This window comes from Ostrea edulis, chromosome 10 (assembly GCF_947568905.1).
Source record: "Ostrea edulis chromosome 10, xbOstEdul1.1, whole genome shotgun sequence".
Classification (NCBI taxonomy): domain Eukaryota; kingdom Metazoa; phylum Mollusca; class Bivalvia; order Ostreida; family Ostreidae; genus Ostrea; species Ostrea edulis.
The window spans coordinates 18,677,610-18,690,503 of record NC_079173.1 but is presented as its reverse complement, the minus strand read 5'-3'; the positions used below and the strand labels follow the sequence as shown (position 1 = coordinate 18,690,503).

Genomic DNA, 12,894 nt, shown 5'->3' with positions numbered 1-12,894 from the left:
TTATTTTTAATCCAGAGAAACTTGATTAGTAATCTATAGTGTCAAGTGCAGCAAAAAGAGATTTTGTTGAACCATCAAGAGCCAAAGTTGTGTCGTCAGCATATTGGGAAATGTTGTGTTCCTTACCATTTACTATTATACCTTTGATATATGTATTCTGTTTCACAAGAATAGCTAAAATTTCTGCACAAAGAATAAATAAATAAGGAGGAATAGGGTCGCCTTGTCTACAGCCTCTCTGTATATCAAATTGCTCTGATAGGAAACCACTTTGTAATACAGATGCTTTAATATTTGTATTTAAGGTTTTTATCCAAGTAATTATGCAATCCCCAAAACCAAAATAACTTAAAACCTTATATATAAAATTCAAAATCTATCAGTACAAGTAAACCTGGTGTGTTGCTGGATTCAGTGAAAGACATGAGATCATACACATACCTACTGTTTTCTCCTATGTACCGGCCTTTTATAAACCCAGACTGAGTTTCCGATATCAAATAATCTAAGGTAGATTTTATTCTATAACTGAGACACCCCGATATAAGTTTATCAAGCACATTTGGAAGAGTAATTGAACGTCAGTTTTTCAGAAATTGTCTGGCTTTGTCATCTTTTGGCAAACATGTAATAATCCCCAGTCTTTGTGATAAAGGGAGTTCCTTTTTCTCAAAAATATTATTAACAGCTGATACAATGTGGTTTTTGAGGTCCTTCCAAAACAATTTAAAAAATTCTACGGTGGAGCCATCACTTCCTGGTGATTTATTATTTTTCATATTTTTAAGAACTATATATATTTCACTTTCAGATATCTTGTCATCCAAAGAGTTTGAAGCTGTCTTGTCTAACCTAGGGGTGTCCGAGACATTTATGATATCTTCCAAATTTATATCTAAGAGATCTGAATCTTTACATGTGTAAAGAGTTTCATAAAAATCTTTGACATGATGAAGAATATCCGCTTGGTCATATATGACCTGATCTTTATGTGTTTCTACTTTTTTGATAGTTTTGTCTAAAAAATTACGGGATTCTAAAGAACAGACATATTTACTAGGTTTTTCCCCTTCTTCTAACCATTTAGCCCGCGATCTAATGATGTGACCTTATAATTTTTCCTTCCTTACAATTTCAAGTTCAACCTTTTTTTCCTCTAAAAGTTTAAAATTAATGTTATAGTCCGACTCTATGATTTCAATCTCTTCCAGTAATTTTTTTTCAAGCCTGTCTCTTTCTTTTTTCTTAAAAGAAGACTGTGAAATTGTTATACTTCGAATTTCCATGAGAACTTCGAGAAAAATACTATGATTGTTGTCTGTATTGAATCTCTCTCTTTATTGATTTGGGATGTTAATGGTAAACGAACACATAAGGTTTACGGCAGCTAAGAAAAATGAAGGCCCGTCACCATCCTATATGTATATAGAAATATCCCACTATCACTTGGGTATGGTATCTACGTTCCTCAAATGTTTCGAAAAACAAGCGCATTAGTGTTTGGCTAATTTTGGTTTGTAATTCCGCATTGACTCAAAACAATTTACCAACTTAAAGTTTAAATGTATGCACGGGTGGCAACACCTTATAATCAAATTTGCCCTATAACGTGAACCAATGTTGAAAAGTGACTGTCGCATTAAATTCTCCTTTTCGGAACCTCTTTTCACTGTGCCCTAATTGGAACCTAACTTGATTGGACTTTAAACCACCAACCCGTGCGGAATTCAGTTTGGACACGGCAGTCTAGTAGGATTGACGTTTTCATACTTCTCTGCATATCAGTTTGTATTGATCAACAAACCTTTTCCGATTATATGCATGGCGTATACATGATACAGCATATGATCCAGCTTTTCTGAGGTAAGGTGTTTTATTTACTATTCAGCAGCTTGTGTATTGTTTTATGTTATTTTAACTGTCCTAAAACATCCAGTTACCGAGGTCCTTAGTGTTAACTTAATTCCATGCATGTGATTTTCATTCGTTTCAAAATGGTACTAATCTAAACAAGTGTTCAGTGTATGGTGCAGTATTATAGTCATAAAGTAGATTTTGTCCAATATCTGTAAATGCATAGCAAAGCAATGTAAAACTTCAATGTCTTTATGGAGTCTTTCCAATAGACAAAAGTATAAATGTATTGTCTTAAACAGAAGACATGTCGAGGATGTTATCTGCAAATAAGATAATTTTATGTGTGTATTTATTTGTAATGTAATGCCACTCAGAGCGTATAAATAATATATTACATTTTATGGATGTGTATCAAAACAGGTCCTCTCCCTGTGGTCTACTACAGTTACCTTCATATAACCAGTGTATGCAGGACGTGAAGAGTAATCGTATAGTACAAGGACAACCAAACTCCAGGAATGGGTATCTCCATCAAACCCACAGATGTCTTCGCTAATGAGCCAAGATCAAAGACACTTGTGGAATTAGGATTATGTTCTTTATGAGATATTGTACATAATAAACTCTTTATATCTACATTGTGACTTTTGAATGTGTTAGCTTGATATGGTTACACCCAGTTCGTCCATCTGTGATAGTGACCAGTACATTCTTAGAACTATGGTTGTTAGATTGTCAACTTTACATTTAGGTATATCAACCACGTTTTACCTATTAACAAAATCATTTTCATTCATACATCGATTCGATATATCAAAAAAAACCAAAAGAAATAAAAACACCACATATACCTCTACACCTGCTTCGTACTTGTGTAATAATTGACCACACGCAAAACAAGAATTTGCTTCAGTTGAGAGATATGGACATCATATGAAGGTGATACTAGAATATTACTACATAAATAGGGGAAGTTGACGATGGAAAAGGTGAACTCATCCTGTTTGTCATACAGTTGAATTGTCAGTTTGCCGTTAAAATTGACATGAATTATTACATCTAGTGTAATTCTATAGATCCGCCATATTTCTCTGATAATCCGCCATAGTAGTTTGGTATTATGTCGTTATATGTATCAGTTTCGCATGGTATACAATGTATAAGGGGACGGGTTTCGCTACGCTTCACTTCACACCAGCGTCTTCGATTTACCTGTGTGAGTAGCTTCGACAGGTAACAAGTACATCTCCGATACTAAATTATAGGACATTAAACTTTGAAACTATTTGATGTACTCAATATTAGACTATATTGATAGCATTTTCATCAATGTATTTCGTGGATTTAAGAATAACTCGTCATTTTGATAGAATACATATCTCTTGATACCTTGTCGGAATGGTTCAAAAGTATAATAGGAGTATCAAAATCCAGCATTAGGCACATCCAAACGAAAGTACGTACAATCTATTTTTTCCGTGTAAACCAGAATTAATTAAAGAATTAGATAGCTTACCTCATAACAAGTTTTTTGTAATATTTCATTTAAAATAAAACACTAGTTTTTGTTAATGATTAACAGACAGAGTTGAATTTTGATCATAAAATGGACATAGAACATTTCATTTGAGAGGAGTTTGAATTTATTTCAAAATTAAAATGTTTTTGGACATAGAACACTTAGGTGTAAATAAACGAATTTTTTTTCACTCTTTGGACTTAAAAATACTTTCTTTACAACTGAAAACAATATGACACATTTCTAATGCATTTTATTGAAAAAAAGTCAATTCAAACATTTTTAAAAAATCAAAACACTAATAACAATATCAAAAACTATTTAGAACATTATATTAAACTGTGTAGCTCTTTGGACTCAGAAATTCATTTTGTTCAAATGAATGAAAGGTGAAGATAACGAACAGCGATAAATCTCAGAACTCCTAGAAGCAACACAAAATAGATAGTTAGGCAAACACGGACCCCTGGACACACCAGAGGTGGACTCAAGTGCCTAGGAGGAGTAAACATCCCATGTCGACCGGTCAAACTCGCCGTGAGCCCAATATAATGTGAAGCATTTTAAATGCAGCTTAAAGTCAATTAAAACATTTTTGAAAAATCAAAACTACAACATCAAAAGTAATTTTCAATACAATGTAAATGGCAACGATAATAAACTCTTTCCACACAATTTGATTTTAGGATATTCATATTACCTGTATACAAAAATCGAATAATTTATAGAATTAATTTTTCCTTTGTAATTTTAAACAATATATACATGTAAAAAAACAACTTGTTTTTAAGATGATAAAATAGAATAAATTTCAAACGAATAAATCAAATTAGATTTAATTGGCAGGAACATATTGTAAACTTGCCTATTCTGCGAATCAAATCATTTATTTGGAATGTATTCCTGTAACACAATGAACACAGTCAATGTCCATTAGCGACGAGCAGTGATCATAAATCATGACAAAGCACTAAATTATATTTTTGTCACTTAAACACACAAAAATGATCGTTTTGTAAACAACACAACTCACACACACATTATCTACTTTAACTCTAACAGTACCTATGTATGTATAATTTCACTTCTTTTGGTTTTTTTGATAATTTGCATGACATTTCAAAATATCCCTTGCCTTGTGCAGGCATACATTTCAGCATTGACACATACTATTTCTTTCTTCTTGGCAAGACGGTGAGTTTCTTCGACTTCAAAAATTAATTCACATTCAGAAAATCCTTCAATCCATATATCCAAATCCTAAATTGTTAGGGCGAGGCGGGATAGAGGTCGATGCAGTTCAAAACCAGGTATTTTTTTCTGTCTTATAGACAAAAAGGCGACCACTTCGATTATTCTAATTTTGCATGTAAACAAGGAAAAATAATGTGTGCATAAAGTCCAGTTTAAGTATCAGAATAGTATATTTCATTCAAACTTGAAAATAAACATTAAATTAACTTTATTCGTTCCTGTCTTGTACTATAATAATCTTTATTTAAGAAATGAAATTTCACTTTAAAAAACAATCAGCCTGAAAATCTGCATATGATAATTGTTAAAAGTAGTTTTTAAATACAATTTTCTATATTACATATGGATATTATATTCTCCAAACTCCTCGTGTGGTTTTTAATGTCGATAATAATTTTAACAGTGTCCAACTTTTATCAAGATTAAAGAGATTCATTGCGTTTGAACAAAAGCAGAATAAACTTTTTGAAAAGAGATATATGTATTCTGCATTTTCAATGTTAAATTTAGTATATATTTGCAATTAACACATTTCAATTATTTTTCTTCTTCTCTTTTTTCACTTTGTTTTTTACATTTCTTAAGTTTCACAAGTTTAAACGATCGGAATCTGTAAAATGTTATTTTCACGGTTTTCAGTAACTCTAATGATCAAGTGTGAAAATAAATGTGACACCGTAATCGTAAACAGGAATACAACTTTTAAAGTTTAGGCATTGCTTTGTTAAATCAACCACAGAGAAAAAGTAATTTATTGTATGAATTTTGTTAAATCAACATCAAAGTCGTTCGACTCACGATCGTATTACCAGATATCTCTCGATATTTTACATTGCTTATAGGTGTTATAAGATTGCTCGTTGTTCATTATCTTCAACGTTCATGTTTTTTATTCATATAGAAAGCATTTGTATACATTTTTACTTTTATTCTTATCCGTATGATGGTTTCAAGGACCTTCAACCATCTGATGTAAGTATGCTATTCATTTTTTGTAAACATTCATATAATGTATGTTTGAAAACAGATTTAGCAAACAAACAAAAACGCACAGTAAATCTATTCATAAAATAATGTATAACATACGTATTCGAATATGTAACGCAAGTGCTCATGTGTACATGTGTCATATTTGTTTGTACAATATGTATAGTATGTGGTCAGAATGCGTGTCTGGTTTGTAATGTATGTGTCAGGTATGTGAACTGTATGTATTATTTGAGAACAGATACATTTAATGGCTTAAATATATTCTCAATAACCTGCAGTGCATTATCTATATCAATGTTATTCATGAAATGATACACAACCACTGCTATTTCATAGTTTTTAAAGGGAATCATGGATAAGTGTGTATAGAAATAGTATATATTTGGTGCTATTTACATTATGTTATCAAACAGGAAATAATGTTTTAAAGTTTTTCTAATTTTCATTACTCTCTGTTGTATTCACCCTTGCATTGTAAAGAATTGGTATCTATATCATGATTTTGATAAAATTAAATCTGCACTATGTCAGGAAGATTTCTCGTAAATTTCAACTTTACTGGACCAGTAGTTTTTTTTAGAAGATTTTTAAAGATTTCCCCTATGTAAAACGTTGATTTCCTTATGTGACCCATCCTATCCTCGAGGGCCATGATTTTAATAAACTTCAATCTGCACTATGTCAGAAAGCTTTCATGTCAATGTCCATTTTTTTTGGCCCAGTAGTTTTTGAGAAGATTTCAAACAATTTTCCCTATATATTTATATGTAAAGGTTTGATCCCCCTTGTGGCCCCGTCCTCGTTCCAGGGCCATGATTTTTACAAATTTGAATCTGCATTGTGTTAGGAAACTTTCATGTAAATATCAGCTGTTCTGGGTCAGTGGTTCTTGAGAAGAAGATTTTAAAAGATTTTCCCAATATATTTGTACAGTGTATGTAAAACTTTGATCCCCTATTGTGGCCCCATCCAACCCCAGGGGGCATGCTTTTAACAAATTTGAATCTGCATTATTTCAGAAGGCGTTGACGTAAATATCAGTTTGTCTAGCTCAGTGGTTCTTGAGAAGATTTTTAAAGATTTTTGCTACATATTTGTATGTAAAACTTTGATCCCTGTTGTGGACTCATCCAACTCCCGGGGCCATGATTTTAACAGACTTGAATCTGCACTATATCAGGAAACTTTCACGTGAATTCGTAAATTTCAATTTTTCTGGCCCAGTGGTTCTTGAGGAGAAGATTTTTAAATGACCCCATTAATTGTAATTATTTCCCCTTTCAAAGGAGCATGCCCCTTCATTTGCACAAACCTGAAATCCCTTTACCCAAGGATGCTTTTGGCCATGTTTGGTTGAAATTGATTCCAGGGTTCTGGAGCAAAAGTCGAAAATGTAAAAAAGTTTACAGACAGACGGACAGACGACATATATTGAACGGACAGTATATTCATATGTTCAGAGTGGACACTTTTTGACCTAAAAATCAATAGAGACCCTCTTCTACTCATAACCAACCAACATATGAAATATCATAACGATCACGTGAATGGTTCCCAAGATATTGAGCGAACATGAGGTCTGCCGAACGACAAGTACAAAGTAACCTCTCTTTTTCTTCTTTGAAAGGGGCATAAGTAATTATTTACATAATCATATATAACTCCAGACATTTTACTCACAAACTGAATAAAAGTGCGAAGCACTTTTATATTAAGTTTGTGAGTAAAATGTTTACACATCGATAAATTCTTCTAAAAGAATGCTTGATTCTTATAATTCCAATTCATTCACTTTATCAACGATTGCAAAAAAATTGAATAGTTTCCCCGCACTACGTTATTTGTTTTCAGGCGTGTACGAATATATCGGGTTTTCGGATTTATTGATGTTTAAACTCTTGTTTAGCTTTATTTTTGTCCAATCAAAACAATTGTAATAAATAACATTGGAATTATATTGTTATAAAAATGCCAACATACTTGGATGATATGCCTTCAAAACTTTATGAAGCTGTTAAAAAAGCCGACTGAAAAATCAGAAATGATGCGAGATGATGGTACCGTTCCAGCCTCTGCACTTGATCGCCTGTACACTGTAAGATTTTAAGTGTAAGAAGTGTGTGCTATTTAATCTCCTCGAATATAGGGGATATATTAATGACATTATTTGTATGTGTGTTTGTGCGTTGGGGGTGTAGTTGAGTGCGTTTTAATATTGAGCTGATAGACAGTCTATACTACACAATCTTTTTCACTCGAGTTATTTGATACTTCACATCTAGCTTTGTTATCAAGAGATGAAGAGCCCTATTGATTCCGGGGTTAAAGGTAGAAGGTTAAGGTTACATTATGAACATTTTGTAGCCACTCATTGTGAAGGAAACCCCGCCTTGTGGAGCTCTTGTTTAAATTACTTTTGTACTTAGTAATATCTGGACTGTATCTCTTTTGGTATTTTGTGTTGACCGAATGTTTACTATTATTTGCTCGGAACACCTCGGTATTTTAATTCAAAATTCATTCAAAATTTTTTTTTCGATAAAAGTGGACAATATCGCCATCGAAAATGTATCATGTGCAAAAGTACTTGGTGTTTATATTGATAGATGTCTCACGTGGTCTGAACATGTTGAAATTTTAACCAAAAGTCTTGCAAACAAAATAGGTGTGTTATCTAGATTACGTTCATTCTTGTCAACTGAATTATTACTGAAAATGTTTAATACAATTGTTTTTCCTCATTTTAACTACTGTTGTACAGTTTGGGGCAATATGAAAAACAAGGACGGTCTTTACAAATTATGCAAACTTCAAAAGCGAGCTGCTAGAGTGGAATTTAAATAGAAAGTTAAATACACCTACAACAGAAATGATGCAGCAACTTAGATGGATGCCTCTGTCAAACTATTTTGTATAGGGAACTATCATTCTTGTCTTCAAAGTTTTACATAGTCCAACCCCCGATTATTTAGATGTTGTTCAGTATGTTCATGAAAATAGCAGTAGATCTACCAGATTAAGTCAAAGTAATTCATTATATATCCAGAGAGCAAAGACACAATAGTTTAGAAGACCTTTTACAATTTACGGTTCGTAGTTATGGAATAATATGCCAGAATTTTTAAAATATTACCCAACATTTGAAACTTTTAAATCCGCTTATCTTAGAATTTTTTTTTCATTCGGGAAATTAAAACCATATAGATTTGTTTTTGATTATTTTCAGTTTTATTTTTATTTGTTTATTTATTGATTGTGTTTTATTTCCAGTTTTAAATATGTAAATAACTTACATGTATGTATACAACATACCTTCATATACTATCTTATGTTGTATCTGTATAATACTGCTGTCTGTATATATGTTTTCAGGACCACAATGTAAACTAGTTTTAAACTCATTGTGCTATCCTGTTTAAATAAAGGACATTATTATTATTATTATTATTATATTAAGCTTAATTGATCAACACTATAATGATGAAATATATTTTTCGGTACACTGATTTAATGCACGAGCGCACAAGTATGACTTTAAATATGGGAATAACATCCATCAACCAGGGTTTATGTATTTTCTAACAAATATAAGTTCTATACATATATTCAATAGAAATAACCAGGTCAACTCCAAAATAAAACAGCACAGATATGTTATTCTATATTTAGATTTTTTTTCTTTACAGAACGGAGAAGTTAATGGTAATTGAACTCATATTTATTCAATTTATTCAAAACCTTTTATTTGAGAAGAAAAACATCTCTCGCTGTGGCCTTCAATTCGGCTTTTAGATATATCGATGACGTTTTGTCTATTAGCAATGATAGCTTTCATTCATATGTCGATTTGATATATCCCTGTGAGCTCGAAATAAAGGACACCACAGAGTCGTCCACTTCTGCTTCATACTTAGATATTTTATTGAAAGTAAACATTGACGGCAAACTGACAACTCAACTGTATGACAAATGGGATTATTTCTGCTTCTCCATCGTCAACTTCCCACATTTATGTAGCAATATTCCATTATCACCTGCATATGGTGTTTATATATCTCAACTGATTCGATATGCAAGAGCTTGTTCTGGGTATAGTCAGTTTTTAAATCGAGGTAAGCTACTGATAAACCAGTTGATGGTACAGGGATTTCAACAGTCTCGATTGAAGGCAGCATTTCACAAATTCTATGGTCGTTATAACTATCTACTTCGTCAGTACAACCTCACATTGGGTCAAATGCTGTCTGACGTGTTTCATACCAATTGTTAAGCCGTTCTTGGCACACTGATTTTGACTGCGGATAACTCCGTTTACCTTATCAGGATATAGGACTCACGGCGGGTGTGACCGGTCAACAGTGGATGCTTAGACCTCCTAGGCACCTGTTCCCAGCTCAATTGTGTCCAGGGGTCCGTGTTTGCACAACTATCTATTTTTTATTGCTTGTAGGAGTTATGAAATTGATCACTGTTCGTTATCTACACGTTACATACACTTTATGGCAAATGGGATAATTCCAGGTTATCCATCATTAGTTCAAATATCTATGTAGCGATATTCCATCATCACGTAGTTATCGTACCGATGTATCCCAACTGATTCATTTCACTAGTGCATTTGTTTTTTCTTATGATCAATTTGGATTTTAATTTTCAGTGCCTCAAAATAGCATCTCAAACAATGAAGGACGAGGATAACGGACAGTTATCAATTTTATGAGAGATCAGATAGAATCATTTTTTCAGACGATTGAATTTGTATGAGCAACTGAAATAATTTTGCATCATTCATTATAAGATATATCACTGTTCGTTGTCTTCACATTTCATTGGGTAAAGTAACACATATCAAGGCCAATTTCAAATTTACACTGTTCGTACAATTACTCTTACACTGTTCGTACAATTACTCTTACACTGTTCGTACAATTACTCTCAACGACAATATTGAATTGTCATACAAATAATCGGTATCTATATATATATATCCTTACACTATCCATAGTTTCGTCAGTGTACCGATGATTCCATTCTTTAACGTTTTATGTACTAATTAAGTTTCATTGATCAACACTACAATGATGAAATATATTATTCTGTAAACTGATTTAATACACGAGCGCATAAGTATGGCTTTAAACATGGGAATTAGGTCCATCGGCCACCATTTATTTATTTTCTAACAAATATAATTTTCATATATATATTGAATATAAATAACCCAGTGAATTCCAAAATAACACACCGCAGAGATGTTATTCTATATTTAGATATTTCTTCTTTACAGAACGGAGACGTTGATGGTAATTGAACTTGAAACACAAATTGACGGTGGTCTTAAAATGGATAATGTTAATAAGATATGTGAAAATCATATTAAACACATGATTTACAAGCGTGATTTATGAGGACAAAGAAATAACCATATTTTGAAGTTTTTCTCAATAAACCGGAAGTTGCTGTTTTAACTTCCGGTAAGTATTGCACTTTTGAAACTATAAAAGAAACCTTATTTCATCATGCCAATTTCGTCTGAAGCACAGAGTCTTGAAATTTGACGTTTTCTTTGTTCACTTCCGATGACGATCGGAAGTGACGGCCAAAATAATTATATGTGTATGTCACATCTGTCAAGATCTATTATCTCTAAAAGTGAAATATTTGAACATTTATGACAAAACGCCTTGACAAAATCTCTTTTTAAAATCGAAAATCGGACATATATCACGTATTGAAGAAACATTTTGGAAACAAAATGGACGTTACTCTAGAAATAGATAATGTCAATAATATATGTGAAAATCAAATCAAAGACTTGATTTATTAGCGAGATATATAGTGACAAAGAAAGACCAATTTTTCAACATTTCTCTCCATAACGCGGAAGTTACTTTTTTTAACAGTAAGTGTTTTTCCGGCAAGTATCACTTTTCTGAAACTATTAAAGAGACCTAATCATACCATGCAAGTGTCGTTTTAGACGCACAATTTTGAATTTGACGTTTTCTTTGTTCACTTCCGGTGACGAGCGAAATTGACGGCCGAATACATGATATGCGTATCTCACAACTTGAAGTCGAGATATATCATCACTGATATATTGGACGTAATTAACGACCGGAAGTAAATATCGAAAAAAGAAAAGGAATTTAGTTCATTTTATGGTGCATCTTTCCTAAAAGTTTGATAAAAATCTGTCAGGTCATTTCCAAGAAATCGCGTGCACGAAATCGGGAAAAAACAATAATAATAATAATAAAAATAATAATGACAAAAAAGAGGACAAGAAACATAAGAATAAGAAAAAAAGGTCTTCATTTGGAAACGGAAGACCTTAAAAAGAATGAGAGTAAAAACAATATGTTCCAAAACTTTGTGTGATAATAATACGAAACAGTAAAACAATGTTCCCAAACTTAGTTCGGGAACATAATAATAATGATAATAATAATAAGAAGAAACAGAGTAAAACAGTGTGTTCCCAAACTTTGTTGGGGGAATATAATGGGGGAAAAAAGATGCACAGTCTGGGATACATTGTATAGAGAATTGTTTTAAAATTTGACCTACCAAAGCAATACAAAATAGACAGTTGGGCAAACACGGACCCTGGACACATCAGAGGTGGGATCAGGTGCCTCGGAAGAGTAAGCATCCCCTGTGTGATGTAAAATATCGATATTGCTTTTATTTTGTTACACATTTCGTATGGAAAAGAGAAATATTAATCTCAATTGATCAGTCAATCAAGAAATCATTTTGTTCAACAGCACCCTGACTCGGCAAACACGTACTCTGAAGTTGATTTTAAAAAGATGTTGGATGTTCTCACTAAAAATATATATCCGTAGTCTTTGGTGACCAGGTCTTCTAACTGTCTGTTAGAATTCAAATGGACACGAATTATGCTCCTTTGTTAGCTGACCTGTTTTATATTCTCATGAAGTAGAATTTATTCAAAGGATTCTACATGACAAATAACATCTTTCCTGACCTTCAAATAGTCATTTCGATATATTGTGAAGTCGAAATAAAAGAAACCATATAGCCTTATATTTCTGTATCGTACTTAGAAATGTTATTGAACATACATTTTAAAAGGAAACTAGGCACTCAACCTGATGAAAAACACGATGACTTCAGCTTCTCCATCGTTAACCTTGATTTATATCTATTTAGCAGTATTCAATTATCACTTTTATTAGGTATGTATGTGCCTGAATTGCTATGCTTATGATATATTTTTTTTAATCGAGGCAAGATCCTGAAAAAAA

General features: G+C 32.4%; 1 protein-coding gene and 1 long non-coding RNA gene across 3 annotated transcripts in view; one reads left to right on the top strand and one right to left on the bottom strand.

The window, feature by feature from the left end:
- The window catches only part of LOC125682897 (leucine-rich repeat-containing protein 15-like), a 334,249-nt gene that overhangs the window by 79,936 nt on the left and 241,419 nt on the right, over positions 1-12,894 (bottom strand). The gene's annotated exons all lie outside the window — the stretch shown is intronic.
- On the top strand, positions 1,732-2,495 carry LOC130051027 (uncharacterized). The gene is made up of 2 exons (XR_008799419.1): positions 1,732-1,863; positions 2,278-2,495. It is a non-coding gene; the product is annotated as an uncharacterized LOC130051027 (long non-coding RNA).